The sequence below is a fragment of the Eptatretus burgeri genome, chromosome 1 (genome assembly GCF_056783735.1).
Source record: "Eptatretus burgeri isolate ZD-2024b chromosome 1, Ebu_testis_v1, whole genome shotgun sequence".
Lineage (NCBI taxonomy): Eukaryota > Metazoa > Chordata > Myxini > Myxiniformes > Myxinidae > Eptatretus > Eptatretus burgeri.
Window position 1 is genome coordinate 25,784,720 of NC_140961.1, and position 24,970 is coordinate 25,809,689.

Here is a 24,970-nt window from a genome sequence, read left to right on the forward strand (position 1 = left end):
ACAGAGTGCTTGCTATTTACACTGAAGCTCGGTGCTTACTTGTACACTCCAACACACAGTGCTTGCTATTTACACTGAAGCTCGGTGCTTACTTGTACACACGAACACACAGTGCTTGATATTTACACTCAATCTCGGTGCTTACTTGTACACACAAACACACAGTGCCTGCTATTCACACTGAAGCCCGCTGCTCACTTGAACACTCGAACACACAGTGCTTGTTATTTCCACTGAAGCTCGGTGCTTACTTGTACACTCGAACACACAGTGCTTGTTATTCACACTGAAGCTCGGTGCTTACTTGTACACACAAACCCACAATGCTTGCTATTTACACTCAAGCTCGGTGCTTACTTGTACACACGAACACAGAGTGCTTGCTATTTCCACTGAAGCTCGGTGCTTACTTGTATACACTCGAACACACAGTGCTTGCTATTTACACTGAAGCTCGGTGCTTACTTGTACGCACAAACACAGAGTGCCTGCTATTCACACTGAAGCTCGGTGCTCACTTGAACACTCGAACACACAGTGCTTGTTATTTCCACTGAAGCTCGGTGCTTACTTGTACACACAAACACACAGTGCTTGATATTTACACTGAAGCTCGGTGCTTACTTGTACACACGAACACACAGTGCTTGCGATTTACACTGAATCTCGGTGCTTACTTGTACACACAAACACACAGTGCTTGCTATTTCCACTGAAGCTCGGTGCTTACTTGTACACACAAACACACAGTGCTTGCTATTTACACTGAATCTCGGTGCTTACTTGTACACTCGAACACAGAGTGCTTGCTATTTCCACTGAAACTCGGTGCTTACTTGTACACACAAACACAGAGTGCTTGCTATTTACACTGAAGCTCGGTACTTACTTGTACACTTGAACACATAGTGCCTGATATTTACACTGAAGCTTGGTGCTTATTTGTACACTCGAACAGAGTGCTTACTAGTTACACTTCGTCTTGGTACCTGCTCACACACTAGATCATTGTGCCGACTATAATTCACACTCGATATTGGCGCTTACTCACGCTCTCCATCACTGTGCTTACTATTCGGACATCTCTCGTTTGCATTCCCCCCATATCGGGAAATCAAAGAAGGAATCCGGGATTAAGATATATTCCACGATTGCAAACACTCCGAGGAAAGTTTCATTCAAAGCAAACGGTTAACAAAAGCAAAGCTGGAATCTGGAGTAGAAATGGAAATTGTCGGTGCATGCAGCTCGTAAGGCTAAACGAGGAGCATTCGAATGGTATGATCAAGTTGCCCGAGCATTGATACATTCACATTGCATGTAAGTAATAAGTGGAGGTATTTGATACCTAGTAGCTTACTTTAATTACAGTAGATGAAAATTTAAGTACTTTGGGACCTTTATAGCTGACGATGGATGACCAACTTAGAGGGGGAGGATGCCATTAACAAACTTGAGTCTACCACACCAAAGATTATAATCTTAGCCAAATTTGGTCACAATTCCATTCACAGTTTTGGAGAATAATGTGCAAGTGTGGTTGGGTGGACTGAATGACGGACGGACAACACGCCATCCCATAAGCTCACTTGAACTGTGTTCCAGGTGAGCTAAAAATTTAACCTTTTGCTCCTTCATTTAAGCTTTGAGCAAACATTGACGCAAAAGTTTTCAGAAAGCTTCCAAGGGAGTTCGATCTGTGATCCGAAGCTGATATCGATGATTCCAAAGGAGTAACATATATGAAAGGCTCACACAAATTTCAAAAAACAAACACCATTAAACAATGCACCCTCCTCACACAAATTAGTTTTGGGAGCATCTATTTCATACAAACTCATGGAAAAGTCTAAGTTGAAATAAAATCAGGAGAGAATAGAAGGGAGAATTCTTCTTCATTTGTATGCAGTACAAGGCTACGGGGTAGCGTCATTGGCTGAGGGCCGAGCTGTGCTGTTGATGCAATGTCCTCTGCTCGTTCGGGCAGAAATTTGGAATTTGTTCAAGGTGCTGGTGATAGCTCACCTACTCTTCACAAAAGACATCATGGGATCTTTAACGTCTACCAACAAATACTGGCAGATGGGACACCCGTTTAACGTCCATCCGAGGGATGGTACACGCATTGATGAATCACCCTGCCTGTGAAACACCAGGATGACAGTTTATAGCCGAGTCAGGATTGAAACCCAAACTCGGCAGCTTCGAGGTGAGTGTGTGTACCTCTCGGTCATCCTGCCAGCCCAGAATAAAGGATGATAGGAGGGGGGGGGTGGGGTAAGGAGTAAATGGAGTGGAGGGCATGTATGGAGAAGCGCAAAAAGAGGGGGAGGGGAAGGTTGTCATCGATTCCTCAACGTATGAGTACATAATAAATAGATGGTCCATAAATGTAGCCTAATAGTTGTGTGCAATTATTGGTCAATTACATATGCATTAAACTCTCACCATTCCAATATCAACAACGATATCTTGCAGCGGCTCACATGAACATGGTGAAGAAAACCCAACAGGACGAGAAATTGGAGATTGTTTGGCCTTGAACACTAATGGATGAGATGTGCGATGACTGTGAGGATGTTTGTGCAGACTTACTGAAATATCAAACGAGATAGCAGCGCTTGAGAACCTCAGAAACGCCAAAACCGTCATGGGGGACTTCCAAAGAAGCCAATCATTCTTTCTTGTTACGTTCTTGCATTATCAATGTATACCCATGTCTTACGCTACAACTACTACTACTACTGTGCTAATGGCCCCAATTATTCCCAGCTTCTTGTGTGACCAGCCAGGGAAAGTTTTTGGCACAAGTCTTTCACGAACCGGCTGGCCAGGCCTGAAGTGTGACAAGAAGATGATGGGAATTTGTAATTTGTTCAGGATGCCGGTGATGATTCACAAATTATTCATGAAAGACGCAGTGGCATATTGAACGTGCTCCAATTAATGCTAGCATCTGGGACGCCAGTTTAATGTCCATCTGAAGGACGGCGCACACGTTGATGAATTGCCCGTGCACGTGAAACACCAGGGTGGCAGTTTAGAGCTGCGTGAAGATTCGGACCCGGGTTAGACAGCTCAGAGACGAGTGTGACTTCTCTGTATAACCACTGCAAAATATTCTGTCATGCTTCGATAAAGCAACCAGGATTGAGGAAACCTTTTAATACAAGGATGAAACTTGTTTCGATGACAAAACAAAAATTATATATTTTTATCAATCATCTTGTGACCACAAAAATAGTTGTTCACACCAGTATGTATCAGGAGGAAACCTCAAAAAAAAAAAACTTCCTTAAGAGTGTAATACCTTCTTCCTGTTGAAAAATTGAATAAACGGTGGTTTCAAAGTGGGATATTGGCCCCAATATCCCACTTTTCCCACGAGCAATAAAACCACAGATAATAATCAATAAATTGCCAATGAGCAAAGTATGAAGGCAGTGCGATGGAGGCTAAGGAGTTGCTGCAGCGTTTTCAATCACGTGGACAAACGAGGGCTCAACAGGACATTACCATGAACCACCACCTAATATAGACAGTGTGCAATGGTCATGGATTTTCACAAGTTCATATTAACACCAACGGTGGACAGTGTTTTTACCTTAACAGAGCTTCATCAGGAGGACAGAATGGCAAACATGAATGTGTGAAAGAAATACCTTTGGGGTTTAAGCCGAAGCCAAAAACACGAAGAATGCAAAACACAAAATGATTTACTGGCAAGGATCGAATGCAGAAAAGGTAGAAATACGAGCAGAAATCACACGACACGATAAATGAACCAAGTATGTTTGTTTGTTACCGACACCACAAAAGCTGAACGGAGCTGATGTTTTCACCTGTGTTTGTGCGCTGGCTTGTCTGTGAGCAGGATATCTAAAAAAAAAAAAAAAAAATTGTGGATGGATTCAGAAGAAATTTGGTGGACAAGTTGGGTGTGTGACAAGGACGAATCGTCCAGATGCCTATCTGGCCTATCATTGAGATACAAAACGTAAACTGTTCAGCCTGGTGGAGGTATGTGCTCTACCGAGTGTCGTTCTAGTTATTTTTGTTTGACTTATATGCACCCCTAAACCGCCGGAGGGAATATGTTGCAAACTGCTCGTTGTACTCGGTGAGAGCCTGATAAGGTTTGAGGCTTCAAAAAAAAAAAAAAAAAAATCAAAAACATTAGAGCCTCGGGGATTCATGGTGGGGAAGACCCTATTTCACTCGAAGTAAATGTGTGTTGAATAGCGCCACCCGGTGGAAACCGGTATTACAAGTCATAATACAATACGTCATGGATTTCATAAAAGTGGGAGAATTAACCCCAGTCTATATCGACGGGTTATTTGCTTGAGGAAACTAGAACGGCACTCGGTAGAGCGTATTCCTCGGACAGACCGAACAGTTTATGTTTTGTGTCCCACTGATAGGTTGGATCTCAACCAAAATTGAATCGGCTTGTTCTTGTCACCTACCAAATTTATCGACCTAGTTTTGTCATAACTCGTCAACATCCCTTTGAAATGTCACGCTATTTCTTGTTTTTGACCCCGTTTCTCAATGGTGAAGAATCACTTAAAAAAAAAAAAATAGTATCTGGATCCACTAGATTCTTCACCAAAATCGAATCAATTGGTTGTCGTCACACTCCCAACCTCTCCACCAAATTTCGTCTGCATCTGTTCACAACGTTTTAAAATATCCTGCTCACAGACAAACGGACAAACAGGGGTGAAAACATCACCTTCTTCCACCTCAGGTAATAAATATGTGAGAAAACAAGTAAAAACAGGAGTATGAAAAGCAGGGAGAAGAAAGGAAGCATATTTTACAACTCCTGCATATCATGAGCACAATGACTGGATGGGATTAAATACTCACAACGCTGATGCTCACATCGGGCCACCGGTACTACTCAAAACACTCACATCGGGCCACCGGTACTATTCAAAACACTCACATCGGGCCACCGGTACTACTCAAAACACTCACATCGGGCCACCGGTACTACTCAAAACACCAACAACATGGGAACAGGTACCACTCAAAACACCAACATTGGGACACTGGTACCACTCAAAACACTCACATCGGGCCACCGGTACTACTCAAAACACTCACATCGGGCCACCGGTACTACTCAAAACACTCACATCGGGCCACCGGTACTACTCAAAACACTCACATCGGGCCACCGGTACTACTCAAAACACTCACATCGGGCCACCGGTACTACTCAAAACACTCACATCGGGCCACCGGTACTACTCAAAACACTCACATCGGGCCACCGGTACTACTCAAAACACTCACATCGGGCCACCGGTACTACTCAAAACACTCACATCGGGCCACCGGTACTACTCAAAACAATCACATCGGGCCACCGGTACTACTCAAAACACTCACATCGGGCCACCGGTACTACTCAAAACACTCACATCGGGCCACCGGTACTACTCAAAACACTCACATCGGGCCACCGGTACTACTCAAAACACTCACATCGGGCCACCGGTACTACTCAAAACACTCACATCGGGCCACCGGTACTACTCAAAACACTCACATCGGCCACCGGTACTACTCAAAACACTCACATCGGGCCACCGGTACTACTCAAAACACTCACATCGGGCCACCGGTACTACTCAAAACACTCACATCGGGCCACCGGTACTACTCAAAACACTCACATCGGGCCACCGGTACTACTCAAAACACTCACATCGGGCCACCGGTACTACTCAAAACACTCACATCGGGCCACCGGTACTACTCAAAACACTCACATCGGGCCACCGGTACTACTCAAAACACTCACATCGGGCCACCGGTACTACTCAAAACACTCACATCGGGCCACCGATACTACTCAAAACACTCACATCGGGCCATCGGTACTACTCAAAACACTCACATCGGGCCACCGGTACTACTCAAAACACTCACATCGAGCCACCGGTACTACTCAAAACACTCACATCGGGCCACCGGTACTACTCAAAACACTCACATCGGGCCACCGGTACCACTCAAAACACCAACATGGGGACACGAAAAACACTCACATCGGGCCACCGGTACCACTCAAAACACCAACATGGGGACACGAAAAACACTCACATCGGGCCACCGGTACTACTCAAAACACTCACATCGGGACACCAGTACCACTCAAAACAATAACATGAGGACACTCAAAACACTAACATGGGGACACCTGTACCACTCAAAACACCCACATAGGGACACCAGTACCACCAAAAACTCACATGGGGACACCGGTGCCACTGAAAACACGAACATGGGGACACTTGAAACACCCATTGAGACTCTGGCATCATTCAAAACACGAACTTGGGGATACTCAAACACTCACACAGGTACTACTCAAAGCACTCACAAGGAGACACCAGTATAACTCAAAAGAGACACCGACATTACTCAGTGCTCACAAGGAGACACCAGCACACTCGAAAAGCTCACAATAATACATTGGCACCACTCAGGACGCTCACATGAGACACTAGTACCATTCACAAGAAAGACACTTAAAACGTTAATATGAAGAAACCAGCACACACACAATCCACAACGCACACCAGTAGACACCAGCACGATTTGCCATGCTTACAATGAGAATACACCAGCATCACTCACACCAAGGAGACACTCGCTCACAGCGCCCAAGAGAAGACACCACCCGGAACCACTCACAACTCTCACAAGGAGACGGCAGCATGGATTCGCGGACAGGGCACTCCGCTGGCAAATCGGCGGACAGGCGATGCCGCTATCCCGTTAGAAGGTGAATGCGATTCCCCTAATCTGGCCGGATCTTCACTCGTTGAATTACTCTTGGCCCGGTAGAAAACCAGATGAAACAATGGCGAAATGAACCATCCACGGAGCTTTTTCATATAACACCACGATCACCGGCTTTGTTCTTGCGTGATCGGGCATCACACGTCAGCAGATGTCTGCAAAGGGAAATGCTAACGAATTGCATTGACACATCGACGGAGAAATCATAACCACACACGTGAACACTCACTCAACCCCTTTCGCACTCATGAAACTCGTATTGCCTCCTTTTCGCAATCACAAAATGCCTTGAGGACACAGTGTGACCCTCGTAACACTCGCTGAACTCCTAAGCATTCCTGGAAACTCTTTAGATATCAACGGACTTATTCAGCACTCGTGGAAATGTTTCACCACCTGCATTGAACCGATTTCGCACTCACTACAATAGTTCACAATCATTTTTGCTCACACAAACATTCGCTGAACTCACTTGACCATTTTCACATTCGATGAAATTATTGAGCACTCGGTGTATACCTCTTTGTGGTCGTATGGCAGCTTAGCTGCCGGGGTAGCTATCATTTCTTGGAAGCGTGACTGTGTCGCTGATGCAGTGCCCCTCTACCGGTACACACACTGGAACTGGTACTCATTTCGCCGACCTCGGAAGGATGACAGGCTGAGTCAACCCCACCTAGTATTAATTCAGTGGCTGACGGGGCTTGAACTCAGGACCCAAGGATCCCAAGCCACCACCTGAACCACTGAGCCAACACCAGGCTCTAGTGTACCTCTGAAATACCGCAGATTCACTGAACCTTTCCCACACTCAATGAACTCGTTTTCGAGTCACAGACACACTCATTCGCACTCATGGCATCTCTACAGTGTTCCGTTAACGTCATCGGCTCTCACTAAATCCATGTCGTACTTTTTCTTCGACTCCATTAACGGCCACAATTACTCTCACGTCCGTGTGTGTGTGTGTGTGTGTGTGTGTGTGTGTGTGTGTGTGTGTGTGTGTGTGTGTGTGTGTGTGTGTGTGTGTGTGTGTGTGTGTGTGTGTGTGTGTGTGTGTGGGGGGGGGTTGGTTGGGGGGAAAGCTTGGCCCAAGTCTTTCACGAACTGACTGGCCAGGCCTGACGTTCGACTAAAGTGAGGGCAGGACTTTTGGGCCAGCAAGAGGTCATCAACTCTTCACGAAGGACACTGTGGGATATCTTTGACGTCCACCGACTAAATGTCAGCAGACGGGACACCCAGTTTGAGGCCCATCCTGCCAACCCTCCTGAAGTACTTTTATAACACGATGAACGCCTTTCAGCACTAACTTAACCTCTTTCCACTCAATGAACCCCTTTTAGCACTCGGCGAACCTCGATGACCCCCATCGTGGAATTCCTTCAGCACTCCGCCGGACCTCAAATACCAATCGTCGAACTTGATTGCGGGAATTCACTCCGTTTGCACAGCACTCGGTAAACGGGCACAGGAAAATTCACTCAAACTTTCGGAACACTCGAGCCTGATCCCCTCATTGCACTCACAAAGAAAGTCCATCCTCGCCGAGTAGAGGAACAGACCGATTTTAAAAACGGCACAAGTCCGGAGGCACAACGGCTCAGTGAATGCGAAGTGAACGTTTTCGTTGTGTGTGTGTGCGACGATCGAATCACCTCAGGGGAGAGAGAGGGAGAGAGAGGGAGAGAGGGGGAGAGAGGGGGAGAGAGAGGGAGAGAGGGGGAGAGAGAGGGAGAGAGGGAGGGAGAGAGAGAGAGAGAGAGAGAGAGAGAGAGAGAGAGAGAGAGAGAGAGAGAGAGAGAGAGAGAGAGAGAGAGAGAGAGAGAGAGAGAGAGGGAGAGAGGGAGAGGGAGGGAGAGGGAGAGAGAGAGGGAGAGAGAGAGAGAGAGAGGGAGAGAGAGGGAGAGAGAGGGAGAGAGAGCGCGAGAAGGAGAGAGAGAGAGCGAGAGAGAGAGAGAGAGAGAGAGAGAGAGAGAGATCGAGAGAGAGAGAGAGAGAGAGAGAGAGAGAGAGAGAGAGAGAGAGAGAGAGAGAGAGAGAGAGAGAGAGAGAGATCGAGAGAGAGATCGAGAGAGAGATCGAGAGAGAGATCGAGAGAGAGATCGAGAGAGAGATCGAGAGAGAGATCGAGAGAGAGATCGAGAGAGAGATCGAGAGAGAGATCGAGAGAGAGATCGAGAGAGAGATCGAGAGAGAGATCGAGAGAGAGATCGAGAGAGAGATCGAGAGAGAGATCGAGAGAGAGAGCGAGAGAGAGAGAGAGCGAGAGAGAGAGCGAGAGAGAGAGCGAGAGAGAGAGCGAGAGAGAGAGAGAGCGAGAGAGAGAGCGAGAGAGAGAGCGAGAGAGAGAGCGAGAGAGAGAGCGAGAGAGAGAGCGAGAGAGAGAGCGAGAGAGAGCGAGAGAGAGAGAGAACAGAGGCGCGCGCGCGTGTGCAGGAAACTGCGCCCGCAGAGGGCTAATTAAACCTGACGGGACAATTTCATTAGAAACCCTTTCAGAGCACTGCTCGCCCTCCACGACTCGTCCCTTCGGCCTCTGCGCTCGTTACACGGGTTTTCAGGGAGTTTTAATACAGAAAGACCGCCTTTTTATAATACATCCTGAGGAAAACCTATAACTCCAGTCAGCGAGATGCGCGTCGCGGTCGCGGGGGATGAGGCGCTCATGGCCGAGCACAGTAAAAATGTGTTGCAAAATATCCTCTTTTACCGCCGGATCAGATCGACACTCAACGACAACACAGCTCTGGAGAAAGACGGATGGAGCAAACAGCTCGGCGCCATCACGACGGTTCAGCAGGTGCCCAGTTCCCAGGTAAAAGACCGTTGGACGGTCGAATGAAAAATGCTGTGACTGCGGCTCCAGGGGAGCTCTTACCTCCTCAACTCGGCGTACGGAGGAGATCGAGGGACCCGAGCTCTCGGGGCGAGACCCCTGGGGGGCGACGGTCCGGAGTCGCAGGTCCACTCGGACGTCCCACAAAAAGGTCGCTTAATCACGGGGTGTTCTCCAGGATGTCGCTGTGTGTGACCTCTTGTCGGCACAAAACGAGATTCCGACGGCTCCTTGGTGGTTTAACTCCCCGCAGTCTTCTTCGAGCTCCCGGAATCCTGGACCAAGCGAGAGAGCACGGCTCACGATCCTCTCTCTCTCTCTCTCCGAGCACTGAACCACTCACTGTGCGTGCTCAGATCGCTTTGTCTTTGTGCACTTCCCGCTCCGCGTTCCGTTCCGTGCTGTGCTGTTTTGTGCTGTGCCTCCGACTACCGGCCGGTACCAATGCCTCCAAAGTAGTCTGCTTGAGTCTCCTCTCGCTCTTTACAAATGTGCTTCCCGCAGTACACCCCGCCCCCTCGCTCCAGAAAAAAACCACGCCTCCTCAAATAACCACGCCCCACGAAATAACCACGCCCCCACCACATTCCCTCCCTGTGATACCTCGCGCTACAAAGCCTCAACGATCGCGTCTTCTCGGTCCTCAGCTACTTGGTCCAGCACGCCTCAAGCCCGCCCGATTCGCTGTCACCCACGAGTCCAAAACACTGTGGTTTTCTCCCCCCCCCCCTCAACACACAACCCCCAATGTATCCGATGTCCGTCATAATGAAGCGCACTCACCGGGGCTTTCAATCTCCAGCCAGCACAAGCAGCTCGATGTTTGAGAGTCCCAGCGACCGGGTCGGGTGTGGATAGCATTAAGTAAGTCACAAGAGTGCCACAGTTGCCATGGTGTTGGTATAAACAATTTAAATTAATGTTATAAGGGCGTCGGTCCAGCTAAACGCACACGAACCGGCACACAAAGAGTGTGGACCCGCAGGCTTCGGGTGCCATGTTCGGACGGGCGAGTGTTATATTCCCTGGATGTAAAAATGTTCCATTGTTTTTGCTGGCTTTGCCCCCCCCCCCCATGTCCCTCACTCGGGCATGGCACTATCCTCATGGGAATGGGCACGATCCCTCCTCAAATTGCTCGCTATCCTCATGGGAATGGTCCGCTCATCTTGGGTGCAGCTCAATCCCACAGGACATGGCACACTCATCTTGGGTATCGCTCAATCCCACACGACATGGCACACTCATCTTGGGTGCAGCTCAATCCCACAGGACATGGCACACTCATCTTGGGTATCGCTCAATCCCACAGGACATGGCAGGCTCATCTTGGGTGTAGCTCAATCCCCACAAGACATGGCACACTCATCTTGGGTATAGCTCAATCTCACAGGACATGGCACACTCATCTTGGGTATCGCTCAATCCCACAGGACATGGCACACTCATCTTGGGTATCGGTCAATCCCACAGGACATGGCACACTCATCTTGGGTGCAGCTCAATCCCACAGGACATGGCAGGCTCATCTTGGGTGCAGCTCAATCCCCACAAGACATGGCACACTCATCTTGGGTATAGCTTAATCCCCCAGGACATGGCACACTCATCTTGGGTATAGCTTAATCCCCCAGGACATGGCACACTCATCTTGGGTATAGCTCAATTCCACAAGACATGGCACACTCATCTTGGGTATAGCTCAATCCCACAGGACATGGCACACGTTTTGGGAACAGCTCCGAGTCGAAAAAAAACGTGGGAAAAATGGGGGATGTTAAAGAATAAGATATATTGAAAGAGGGAAAAACAAACCCACCAGGACATCGTACGATTGACCCGGCCATGTATCGTTCCCAAAACAAACAACATGTTCTCCCGAGACAAATTATCAATCACACTGTCCCCCCCCCCCCAAAACCTGACCGGTGCAGGCTCCTCTCGTGCAGGGAAACCTTCTATCTGGATCTGGGTAGATCGGCATACAGCACCAGGGCAGGGCGCCGCGATCTGCGGATGGGTCCTTGAATTGATAGCTCGAACGATTAAGAGTCTGTGTGCGTGTCGTATCATCAGGACGTCAAAGCGCCGAGCCGCCGACTCATTGCATATGTAAAACGCTCAACAAAGGCGTCGGTCGGCGGAACAAAACGGATCCTTTTCGGTGGCCGTGCAGTCGAACCCCCCTGGCTGGAGCAGGTCCTGGGAAGCTCGCAATCCCGTGGACCCATTCCGTGCCTTCCGCTCAAACTCCATGTGCTCTGGGTTGCCTCGAGCTGCGAGTGAAAGCGCACACCTCCAGTCTACGCATTCACGAGGGCTGCTGCACTCCCACACTCTTAGTCCGTCCACACTTGCTCGTTCCACTCCCGAAAGAGTAGAGTCTGCCTGCCTGGTTAGCGAGAGTATCCAACGGTGGATCCGAAAATCCCATTCGTTTTGTGCCCCGGTGTTTCAATACATCCACAGCCCAATCAATGAATCGATCGATGGATTATTATTGAACGTTTATTTTTTTTTTCCAAATTAAAATCCTCAATCTCCATTGTGAACATGGACAATTTAAAATGGTCTTGCACCGAGATGCTCTGAATTGTCCACCACTCACTGCCAACATTTTTATTTTCCAATCCAGAAAAGTACATTTAATAAATTGGAAAAATAATCCCCACCAACTCCATGAGGGCTGGCAGGGTGGCCAAGAGGTATGTGCACTCTCCTATTAGTCGACGAGCCTGGGTTCGAATCCTGACCCAGCTATAAAATGGTATCCTGGTGCTTCACAGGCGGGGCGATTCATCAACGTCTACCATCCCACAGATGGACAGATTATACATAAACTGGGTGTCCTATCTGTTCGGCATTCGTGGGTGGACGATAAAGATCCCACGGTGTCCTTAGTGAAGAGTTGGCGAGCTATCGCTGGAATCCTGAACAAATGACAAATTCCTGCCATCTTCAGTTAAACGCCAGCCAGCTCTGGGCAACTGGTTCGTGAAAGGGTTGGACCAGAACCATTCCCCCTGGCCAATCCCACAAAATGAATAATTGTAGATATCAAAGAAAAATAAGGAAATATATTAAAAGAATAAAGAAACCATAAAAACGTTTTTACAACTTTTTGAACTCCCCTCCTGCAATCTTATTCACGTGCGATAAAATGATTCGATGAACCATGCTGCTCGCAGAGCGTTGGTGCTGCCACAAGACTGTCTGGACAGGGTGACACTGGGTGGTTTGTCATTGCCTTCGGAGCGCTGTTTATCCGTGCTCTATCCTTTTAAATGCTGAAAAAAAAAATCAAGCAAAGAAGCAGCACAGAGGATGTTTAAAGTCGATGGTATGATTCGACCAGACTCAGAGCGGATGATCTAACCATTCCATCACCGAGTAGTCTGGTTTCCAACCAAAATACAAGAAGCTGAGAATGCAAGGTTTCGTGATGAAAAGCTAAAAATAAAAAAATAAAAATTATAAGCTGAAGAAAAACAAAAAAAACCAATACATATATATATATATATATATATATATATATATATATATATATATATATATATATATATATATATATATATATATATATATATATATATATACACACATACACGAGTTTGCAATTGCAATATATGTGTACGTGCAGGCGCTTGTGTTGTTTCAGGGAGTTAAAGGTGTGCCATTTACCTTTCACCTAATGCTCCTGAATTATAGAGAACAACCGACGTGTGCAAAGATGAAATGTAAAGTTATCAAGCAATCATCCATTTACAGGTAAGTGTGTGTGTGTGTGTGTGTGTGTGTGTGTGTGTGTGTGTGTGTGTGTGTGTGTGTGTGTGTGTGTGTGTGTGTGTGTGTGTGTCGGTGTGTGTGTGCGTGCGCCACGCCTCGCCGTTTAAAACGCCGCTCTCCATAACTAACCAAACTTCTCGAATCCCTGGAACAGCCGTTGCCGGATAATTATTTCATCACATTGTCAACTTCAGGATTGACCTCCGCCAACCCCGTGCTCTTTGTGAACGAACAACTGCAAAGATTGGCTCTGGGTGTTGACGGCTTTGATTTTCGCCCCCAGAAAATGCCTTGGGTAACGGAGCACGATTGCGCATCTAATTGCTCCCTGAAAGGGGTTTAAGCCGATGTTGCTGAGCAGGGCTGTTTCTGGAGCAATGCAGAGGTTGGAATATGCAAGGAATGAGTGAAAAGGCTCATTGTCAGGAGTAACCATGCTCTATGATATGTTCTCATCACAGGGTCGCTTGTTTTGATCCACACCCAAGATAGCCAATTTTGTGAGCTGGAAAAACAACACTTTCCTAAAATTAAGATAACCTGGATGAGTATCTTGTAGAATTCATGGAAAGACTGGCAGGATGATTTAAAAAAAAAAGTTGCTCACCCAGGTGTTTGAACAGTTACAGATGTCCTCATTTGCTACACGAGCTCCTGCAACACAACCAATGGCACTTTAATCCTCGTCAGAAACTTGAACAAACGAACTATGTTGGTGGTCCATCATCTTTTCACAATTTATTAAATGGTGGAAAAGATTCAGGCTCCAAAACACAGGAACAATCAGAAAATATCTCAAAATGCAAAGCCCATACCATCCGCTTTGTAATGAATCTAAACCTGACGAAACCAACAGCAAACAAGAAAAAGAGCAATCAGAGATTGCAGGCACTCACCAGGACTTCTTTTGTGTGTTCTTTCTGTACTGGTGTGTTACGTAATTAATAAGAGACATAACTGGAACTGCCACTTTATAACTGCTTTCAGTGATGACCGGGTACCAAGACGTCCTGCTTTGATTGGACATTTGACCCTGACTCATGAAAAAAAACCCCAAAAAACAAACACATCAATAAAATTAAATTATTCTGGCTGCCAGATCATGCGTCCGATCAAGTTGAAATTTAAAACATGTATTCCCCATCATTCCTAGATCACAATTTTGAAGTTTCACGTCGATTAATTAAGCGTTCCAGAGAAAATATTATTTAATATTTTTCTTAAATCCAATATGGCTGCCAAACCATGTCACTTATCAATTATTCCCGAACAACTTTGTACACGCATGCCAAAGAAAACAACAATATGGCTGCTGAATCACGTGACCTATGACATCATAAAAAATGTTTGTGGAAAATTTTATCCCTAGATCACCCTCAAAAAATTCATACCGATCTACATATGCAATTACGTAGCGTAGCGTTCTACATATGCAATTAAGACATCATAAGTAGGGCACCTGTGACAGACATCATGAGAAAAAAAATCACACTCATTCCCCATGAGGAGTACTTGCTACGTGCCAAGTTTCAATTTTTTTCATGGTGCGGTTCCAGAGATACAGGGGTCCAAAGTTTTTCATTTTCCTAATATGGCTGCCACACCACGTGTCCTACGACGTCATAATTACCATTAAAACATTCTACACGAGTCGTCACACAATGGTGAGAATTTCGTTTCAATCCGCCAAGTGGATATGGAGAAAAACATCAAAGTTCTGTGCGGACAAACAAACAAATGGACCCAAATGGAATACCCTCTCCTTCGGTGAGGGTAAAAAACTAGAATGGCACTCGGTAGAGCACATACCTCGACCTGCCAGAACAGTTTACGTTTTGTATTCGACTGATAGGTTGGATTTGGATTCAGACCTCAACCAGAATCGAATCGGCTTGTTCTTGTCACCTAACTAACTCATCTACCAACTTTTGTCATATCTCGTCCACAACTTTTTGAAATATTATGCTGTATGTATATTGTTTCTAGCCATATCTCTCCATGGTGAACAATCATTTGAATTTACTCGGATCCGGATCCGGATCTTCACCAAGATTGAATCGATTCTTCCTTGTCATACACCCAACCTGTCCACCAAGTTTAGTTTGAATCAGTCCATAACCTTTTTGGATACCATGCTATGTATTGTTTCTCATAATAAAGGTTTGTTGAAAATTTGATGACAAAAGCTCAAAACACTGGAACAGCACTCAATCGAGTGCGTACCTGTCAGGCTGAACAGTTGACATTTTGTATCCAGATCTGCATCGGACCTGAACCAAAATCGAAACGCCTTGTTCTTGTCACTTACCCAACTCATCCACCTACTTTTTTCATAACCTGTCCACAAATTTTTGAAATATCATGCTACATACAGTTTTTGGCCCCATCTCCCAATGGTGAAGAATCACTTAAAAAAACTTAAAAATTCTAGTATTCGGTTCCAGTTTCAGATCTTCACCTAAGTTGAATTGATCACCTTCACCTTCACCCAAGTCTGCCATGCAGTTTTATTCCCTTTCCCGCGGAAGGCAGACACGACGTCACATCCAGTGAACGCATGGAAGTATGGGATCCCTCTAGCTTTCTCAGGCCCGATTGCAGAAACTACCTCATGGACTGGAATCCATCGTGCCTTGGCTCCTTGGCCAAAGGCAATCTACATGTTCTCAAGACCTAGTTCCTGTAAGGATGGCAGTACAGCTATTGCTATGACGAGTACGTCCGTGTCATTAGCCTTAATGATAATGGAATTGCTACCATCCGTCGTTGCATCCCTGGCGTGTACAAATATTCGAGTGTCAGCTTCTTCATGACAACATGGAGACACAGCATCCAGTGACTTCCTTGTGTTGATAATGGCATCTACTCCTTTTGTGACAATGACTGTGCTTGTCGTCTGTGCTTCACACATCTTTTCCGCAAGGAAGTGAAACAACTCAGTCTTGTTGCTGTCATCTCGAAGAAAGCTTCTCCAGTTACTTGGGGTCTTACTGGTTCTTGTCACTCTTCTTCTGATTCATTGCCCCCTTTTCGACCTTGCCTCGGACTTCAGACTTGACTTCTTGTACACATCAAACACTACGTCCACCCCCTCGTGCCTGGCACCAGAGGATTCCACCTTTGGGATGATGTCTTCTTTAGCATAGTCATCAAATATCTTTGAAGTGTGTGGAGGTCAGGCATTGATAAGTGCTGAGCCATCAATGATGACTGCATCTCCCCCTTGGTTCTCTGTCTGGGATGTTCACTTGCGCTTCAAGAATTTCAGCCAGCTGTGACTTCAAATTTTTTTGAAGTTTTTTTTTTCTTCAAATTTTTCAAAATTTGGATTTTCAAATGGCCAATCAGGCAGATTTGATCAGAAAGCCCTGCAGAACAGAAATTTCATGCTTGTATCATAATTTGCACGATTTTTCTACGATCTACTACACTATAACCACCTCCATCCACCTTCAGTGGCAGAGGTAAAAATTATGACCTGGACAGACATACTGACACACACAGTAGCGATTACAGAAGCGATTACAGCCTCCGGCTGCGCAGCTGACGGGCAAACAATTCTCACCCCTTTCCAATGTAGTCCTCTGGACAACCTATTCAACATATGAGGAAACAGGTCCCACTGTACCCATGCCATGGTATGTTTGTTTTCCTCGCGTGAGTATAACAGATTCAACATGAACCACATCTTCTGAAGCTCTGCAGGATATAAATTTTCAGCAGGTACATTTACATCCCCTGTTGCTCTTGTTTATTTCTAAGGAGATGAGGAACATTGTGTGTGAGAGAGGAGAGAGACAGAGAGACAGACAAACAGAGAGAGAGAGAGAGAGAGACAGAGAGAGACAGAGAGAGAGGTGTGGGGGGGAGAGGGATGGGACGGGGAACATGGGGAATAGAAGATGGACATTACAGGGACTTTCAGGAAGGAAAGCAGGGAATTTGAGGGAGGTGGGCTTGGGTGGATTATCGGGGGTAGAAAAGATCGAGGATTTGGATGGGGGATGATAAGAGGTGGTGGTGAACAACTGTTTTGAAGGCCTGGAGGGAAGAATGGGAATGAATAGAGTGAGGGAGTTTATTCCAAAGGCGGGAAAAAAGAGGAATGAAAGGGTGAAGGTGAGCAGCGATTCGTGATTTTGGTAGTTTTACCAGAAGGGGGTTGTTGGCAGACCTTGAGCTCCCTGCGGAAATGTGGTGGGGATAAATCGCAGAGAGAGCTGGGGGGGGGGGCAAGGCTGGAGAGGAGATGGTAGAAGACAGAAAGACCACCGACCAACCTGCGGTGAATGAGTGAGAGGCCCAAAGACTCAGCCTCATTGCGGGAGATGCCAATGATCCGAAATGCCTTGGTTTCTACAGCGTGAAGCCGAGAAAGGTGGGAGGCAGGAGCACCAGCCCAGAGTGGAGAGCAGTGCTCCATCAGGCTGTGGACAAAAGCTTTGTAAGTGGTCAGGAGCTCAGGTGGGCCGAGGAAGGACTTTGCACGACGGAGGATTCCCAGTCGGCGACTGGCTTTGGAGGTGAGGTTTGAAATGTGGCTTTCCCAGGAAAGGTCATGGCAGATAGTGAGACCCAGAAGCTTGAAAGAAAGGACTTCTTCCAGAGGATTGTTGAGAAATTGGATGAGGGGGTGGGGGGGGGGGTTTCTAAACGGTCCTTTCGAAGAGACATAGTGAGAGTGTGAGATTTGTCCGGATTGAAAGACATGTTCCACGTGTTGGACCAGTTTGTGATTTTATCCAGATCTGCAGTGAGCGAAGAAGCTGCTGCTTGCCGGTCTGAGGGATGACCGATGATACGGCAGAGGGTGGAGTCATCAGCATACACAGGGGTGCAAATTAACATTTTTATCCACTGGCCAGCAGGGCCGGTGACTAGAAAAAGTTACCGGCCCAGCAGAATTTCTACTGGCCTGATAAAATAAAGACAAAAGTCACAAATTTGATATCAAACACTTTTAATATACTCAAATGAGTGAGTTTGATGAGTGAGGTTGGTTGAATGAGTGAGTTTGATGAGTGAGGTTGGTTGAATGAGTGAGTTTGATGAGTGAGGTTGGTTGGATGAGTGAGTTTAATGGAGGAGGTTTGCAGAATGAGTGAGTTTGAAGGAGGTTGGGTGGATGAGTGAGTTGGATGGATGGATGAGTGAGTTTGATGAGTGGGGTGGGGGTGGGGGGATAATGCAGGGAGGAGGAGGTTGTGAGTGATGGGGAGGGGGACCTTTTTGTGTGGGTGATGGGGGGCAGGGGGTTGTGAGTAGTGCTGGGGGGGGGAGGAATTTTTGTGGGTGATGGGGTGGTTGTGGCTGATGGACGATGGGGGGGGTTGTGGGTGATGGACGATGGGGTGGGGGGGTTGTGGGTGATGGACAATGGTGGGGGTGCTACTCGTCCACCCAACATCACATATAAACTCACTCATCCACCTAACCTCACCCAAACGCACTCATTAACCCAACCTCACCCATCAAACTCACTCATTCATCTAACTCACTCATTAACCCAAAAGCCTCATCAAACTCACTCATTCACCTAATCTCACCCATGAAACTCACTCATTCACCAAAATTCACTCATTTAACCAATACAACCTGGGCATGAGAAAATGTGTCCAAACTGCGCCAAACCGTCAAATCTCGTGCAATCATGCGTGATTTGGAACGAGAGGAAAACAGGTAAAATGGCCGCCGCAGAATTACCGGTGATTTCTACGGACAAAAACAGTAGTTCCAGTTGAGAAAACTAGTAGAGAAGCTAGTACAAATTGTACAAAATAACAGGAATCACCGGTGATTCGCTAGCCAGGCAGGTAAGGCAGTATTGTGTACCCGCCCAGCACAAAAGTTAGGCGCCATTGGCGACCGTAAATTTGCACCCCTGAAACAGATATAGAGGATTTTCCAGAGAGGCGGAAAGATCATTGATGAAAACCAGAAAAAGAACAGGGCCCAGAACACTACCTTGAGGAACTCCAGGTCAGGTCAGGTATGGGAGCATGTGCCAGAACAGCGCGTCGCTGCGTCCGTTGAAGGAGGAGGTTGGGTGGATGAGTGAGTTGGATGGATGGGTGAGGTTGGTTGGATGAGTGAGTATGATGAGTGAGGTTGGTTGAGTGAGTTTGATGAGTGAGGTTGGTTGGATAAGTGAGTTTAATGGAGGAGGTAAACCTCATTTGGGGGGGGGGAAGGTGAGGGGGGAGGAACTCCAGCCTGGACAGGAAGAGGGAATGAAAGAACTCCATTTAGGGCCAGACGGTGACTGCGACAGGAGGGGAAGTCTGCGAGCCATGAGTGGAGATGGCCTTGGATACCATAGGAAGAGAGTTTGGTGAGTAGTGCAGGGTGCCAGACTGTGTCAAAAGCACGTGATAGGTCCAGGGATACGGCTCGGATTTCCTGTCTGGCATTGAGGACTTCCATCCATTGTTGGGAGAGCAAAGGCAGCAAGCATGGTAGAGTGACCTGGTCTGAAACCAAATTGATGATCAGAAATCAAGCCATTGGAGAAGAGGAAGGATTTGATGTCTGAAGCGATGATGGATTCCATAACCTTGCTGATTGGGAGAAGGCTGATTGGTCTGTAGTTGCAGGATCTGTTTTTGCACCTTTTTTGTGCAGGGCAGTGATGTTTGCTGATTTCCAAGCAGATGGCAGATGACCTTGAGCAAATGAGAGGGTGAATAGAACAGAGAGAGGGTGAGAAAGAGCAGAAGAGCAGGCTTTGAGGACACGTGAGCTGATGCCGTCTGGACCGGTTGCAGAATCTGAGTCGAGGTTTGACAGCAAGCTCTCCACCTTGTGAGGAGAAAAGGACACAGAGTCCAAGGACAGTTGGGTGCGACTGGGTGATGTGGGTAGAGAGAGTGATGGGTTTTGGACACAATATTTAGCTGCAAACACTTAGTTTAGGCATTCAGCTTTTTCACGTGTGGTATCAGCAGTGCGGCCTTTTGAGGTAAGGGAGGGATGGAGGGGGAACATACACCAGAAACAGATTTTATTAGACGCCACAGGATTTTGAGGAGGGAGAGAGGTTTGAAAGTTCAGACTTGAGATGAGAAAGATGTTGTTTTCTGGCTCTCCTGAGGGTAGATACACACTTGTTCCGAGCTTTGTGGAAAGAACTGAGATTGCCCTCAGTTGGGTTTGCTTTCCATGAGGCAAAGGCAAGTTGTTTCAGGACAACTGCCTCACCACAAGCTTCAGTGAACCAAGGGCAGGAGGAAGGGTAGGACAACTGAAGATGAGAGGGGATAAATCTGTGCATGAGGGAGAGCAAGTTTCTTTGAAAGAATTCCCAGGATGAGTTGATGTTGGAGAAAGTAGTGATAGGAGACCAGTCTATAAGTTTGAGGGCTGCTTGGGGACCCTGCCAGTCGGCTTGAGTGAAATGCCAGACTCGACGGCGGTGAGGTGGTTCTCTGATAACAGCCAGAGAGATGTCCACTTTGACAAGGACGTGGTCAGAAGAACCGATTGGAGTGGATGAAGAGCAGCAGATATCATCAGGGAAGTTTGTCAAAATCAGATCCAGAAGAGATGGAGTACCATTCGTTGAGATCTGTTATATTCACCCCACACCTGGTCAACTGGCGTGATGACAATTGAAGTCGCCACATATGAGGAAGAGAGAGTTTGGATGAGAAGATAGAAGTTGGTCCATTTTTTCGGATAGTGAAGTGTATATGGAGTCATCACTGTTAGGTGGATGATACAGTACACATATAAACATGTGGTGGGAGTGGAGGGGAAGCCGTAGCCAGAGGTATTCCTGGGGGTGTGGGGGAGTGAGGGCAGTGCATGGAGGGTGAGGAATAGAGTCATTGATGAAGAGAGCAACTCCACCGGACGAGGCTCAAGTCTGTCATACGGAGGAGGGAGTAACCAGGGAGAGATACTTGGGAGTGAGACACGTCTTGGGGGAGGAAAGTTTCTGTTTGGCAGATCATGTCTGGTTTGTCAGTGGCAACCTGCATGGAAAGATCTGAAAGGTTTGAGCAAAGGCCCTGGATATTTGAAGTCCACACTTTTAATGAAGAGGGAGGGGAGGAGGCTTTGGGTGCAGGGGATGGGGGGGCGAGGGAGAGGATAGGACAAGGGACGAGGGGGTAGGTAAGGAGGGTTGTTGAAAAAGTGTGGGGGATTGCCGAATAGCTAGTGGAGGGGGCCGGATGAGGAGGAGAAAGGGCTCTGTGGTACTGGGGGAGATGGGGGACAAGAGAGGGGCAAGAAGACAGTTGAGGATTTGAGGAGGTGGAGTGAAGAGAAGGATGTGAGAGCGCAGTGGAAGGAGGCAGCTTTGTGGATGAGAGGGGGGGAAACTTTGGGAAGGATGAGTGAGGAGGATGAATGGAGGGAGAAAGGTGAGGGGGGAGTATTTGAGAGAGGTGAGAGGGAGGCTTGGAGGGAGAAGAGTGGGATGGTTGCTTTTGGGAGTGAGGGGTGAGAGGGGTGAGTTGGCACTGAAGTTGGAAAAAAAGAATGGTTGATGGAAAGCGAACACTCATCGCAAACTGGGGTTTTAAAAAGTTTTCGGTCAGAGATGCGATTTAACACGTTTCTTGATTGATGCAATAAAGGCGAATCCAGAGAATGGAGAGAAGAAACGATTAACAGTTGGATTTTTTAGGCAAGGTATGAAGGAAAGGTCGAATTGAGAGCAGTCTGTTTAAATAGTAGAAGAGTAGTGCATTATGATACAGTAAAGAGTACCACACGTGTGAAGGAAGAAGATGAAGCATTATAAGAGATCGTTTTTATTATTATTATTAATGTTTGAGAATTTTCAACAGATTAGGTCATGGAAGTGTTGTAGAAAAAAAAATCGAGGACGAAGAAGAGAAGAAGAGGAAGAGGAAGAGGAAGAGGAAGAGGAAGAGGAAGAGGAAGAGGAAGAGGAAGAGGAAGAGGAAGAGGAAGAGGAAGAGGAAGAGGAAGAGGAAGAGGAAGAGGAGACGAAGAAGAATCGAGAGTCGTGAGTGAGGAAGGAGAAAGATCGCGTTTTTTTTTCGATTTTAGATAAGAAATAGAGTGATTAATTGGGAGGTATGGGAGACGTTAAGAAAGTGAGGAAGATCGAAATTGAAGGTCATGGGGAGAAAAAACAAAACACGATCGTACCGTTAGGTCTCAAGCCTCAAGGAGTCAAGAGTAGGCCTGAAGCGTACGGTATGACAAAGTCGACAAAAATCTCACAAAATAGCACGATTTTTGAAACAAAACCGAACTCGGAACACACAGTAGCATGTAAGTGAGAGAATAAACAGTTAAAACGGGACGTATAACGACCGGTAACTTAGCTTTGAGATTGTCAGCAGAGCCCCAAAAGAGACGTGTTGACGTTCCAACCCGGAACCGGAAGTGACTTGTTCGAGATATTCATTGCTGTCTGTTATTTCTGATGCCTCGACGCAGTCTAATTTCCTTTTCACAACCTCCATCATTATCATGACCAAAGCTCCTAAAATGTTTAAACTTTCCACCATTTTAAAAGATTTTCCATCTCTATCCATAGTTTTTTTTTTCCTTGACCTAATATGGAATAGGCAAAGCCAAGAAGCGAACGTAGACTTCTTCTTACATTCGCTTCTGACTTTACATAAAACTTGTTCACAACTGTATACTTGCCAACTATACCGTGGTACATGCAAGCGCCGCACAGCTGATGATTTTGACGCAATTTCCGGTTACTTCGGCCTGGATTCGGGATCAGTGATCAAATAATGTAAATCGCGATTAAAAATTATTTTTTGATGATGCGGGAGATATCTTTATTAAAATTAACTTTGGGAAAAAATAATTGAAAAAATAAATAAATAAACGATCATTTCTGGTCAAGAATAAAAGAAATTAAAAGTTCCGGAAAGAGTTTCAAAATCACTCCCGGTAATGTTAAATATTATGTTAAATACAAAATAAACACTTCCTGTCATGAAAAAAATCACGTTCAGAAGGATAAAATTAACTTTGGGAAAAAATAATTGAATAAATAAATAAACACTTCCGGTCATGATCTCCCAGCATGCATCATTCCCCATGAAAAAAAACCGGAAACAAAAACAAACGAGAAGCAAAAAAAAAACCGAAGCAAAATGGTCATAGCCAACGACACGGAATCACAATTGGCATGGTATTGTGTTGTTTTTGTTGTTTCCTATTCTCTCATGTGCACACGTCAAGTAATATTCACAAGATAGAAATAAAACCCAATCGGGTTTATACACCGCAGTGTTTAACAACAACTGGAAGCTGTGCTGTGTCACGTGATTGGGTTTTCGTATATCATGCCTCGCCCGCTAGGGGTGGGAAGAGTGTGCTTCCGGTCGCGCAATAAAGCGGAGTAGATGGTGGCCCGCGTGCTTCTTGCGTCCCACCGCACCTGGTACACTCTAGTTGGCTGACGAGGATGGTGGAATACGGACTTATGCCCGTTTTCGACGGGGACGACTTCGAATTGTTTTCGGAGCAATTGGAATGCTATTTCCACGCCAACGATGTGGTCGACGAGAGCAAGCAGAAGTCGATCTTGCTCGCTTCGCTTTCGGCGGAGCATTATCGGCTGCTGGGTGATTTAGTGGCACCGAACAGGCCCTGGGATGACGGGCTGGCGTTTCGGGACATTGTGGAGACCATGAAAGCACACATGGCGCCGGAGAAGTCATTGCAGCTCGCTCGAGTCCAGTTCGATCGCCTCTCGAAAGGGGCAGAGGAACGCGTCGCTGAGTTCGTGGTGCGGATTAAGCGTTCTTCCGTGGCCTGCAAGTTCACGGCGGGGGAGCGTCCAGCGCGGCTCAGAGATCGTTTTATTGCTGGTTTACGAGATGCGAAAATGGTTTCAGCGGTTTTACGGCTGAAGGATGAAGCCATCACATTCGACTCGGCGGTCAGCACGGCGACGGCGGTCGAGCAGACTCGCGGGGATGTTCGAGCCATCACCGGCCACGCGGGGTCGCGAGCACCCCGGGACGCGCGCACGACCTTCGATGCGGGTCGGACGTCGCCGCGCGTGCGGAGAGGTGACCCCGCGGACATGCTTGGGATGTGGAGGTCGACACCTGCGCCGTGCGTGCCCGTATAAAGGCAACGTGTGTTTGAATTGTCACAAGGTGGGTCATTTGGCGCGTGTGTGCCGTGGGGCGCCGGCCACCGTTAAAGTCGTGGACGGCGATGTGCGAGGCGACTCGGGGCGGAACCAGCGGCCGTTGTTGAGCCTGTTTTCAACTGGCCCGGCGACGGCGCGCCCGATGACGGTGGAAGTCGAAGTGAACGAAACGCCGATCACGTTCCAGGTCGATACGGGAGCAGCGGTGTCGCTCATCGGCGAACAGACCGCGCGTAGACTCAACGGCTTGAAGCTTATCAGGTCAAACCTCACGCTGTTCACGTACACCCGCGAGAAGATAACGCCAGTCGGGATGGCAGACGTGTCTGTGCGGTACCAAGGCCAGGTCGCCACGCTTCGGGTGTACGTCGTGTGGGTCATCCAATCTCGGCCGAGGAGAGATGGCCCCCTCCCCCATA

The 24,970-nt window shown here is 47.1% G+C and overlaps 1 protein-coding gene across 4 annotated transcripts in view; it reads right to left on the reverse strand.

Moving 5' to 3' along the window:
* LOC147034059 (fibroblast growth factor receptor 2-like) overlaps positions 1-24,970 on the reverse strand; it is a 297,765-nt gene that overhangs the window by 92,774 nt on the left and 180,021 nt on the right. The window contains exon 5 of one of the 4 annotated variants that reach the window (XM_085875924.1): positions 14,055-14,101. The gene's annotated coding sequence lies outside the window, so the exon portion shown is untranslated. Of the gene's footprint in view, positions 1-9,703; positions 10,154-14,054; positions 14,102-24,970 lie in introns of those variants that run through there. The other 3 variants (XM_085875917.1, XM_085875931.1, XM_085875946.1) reach the window with 3 other exon arrangements.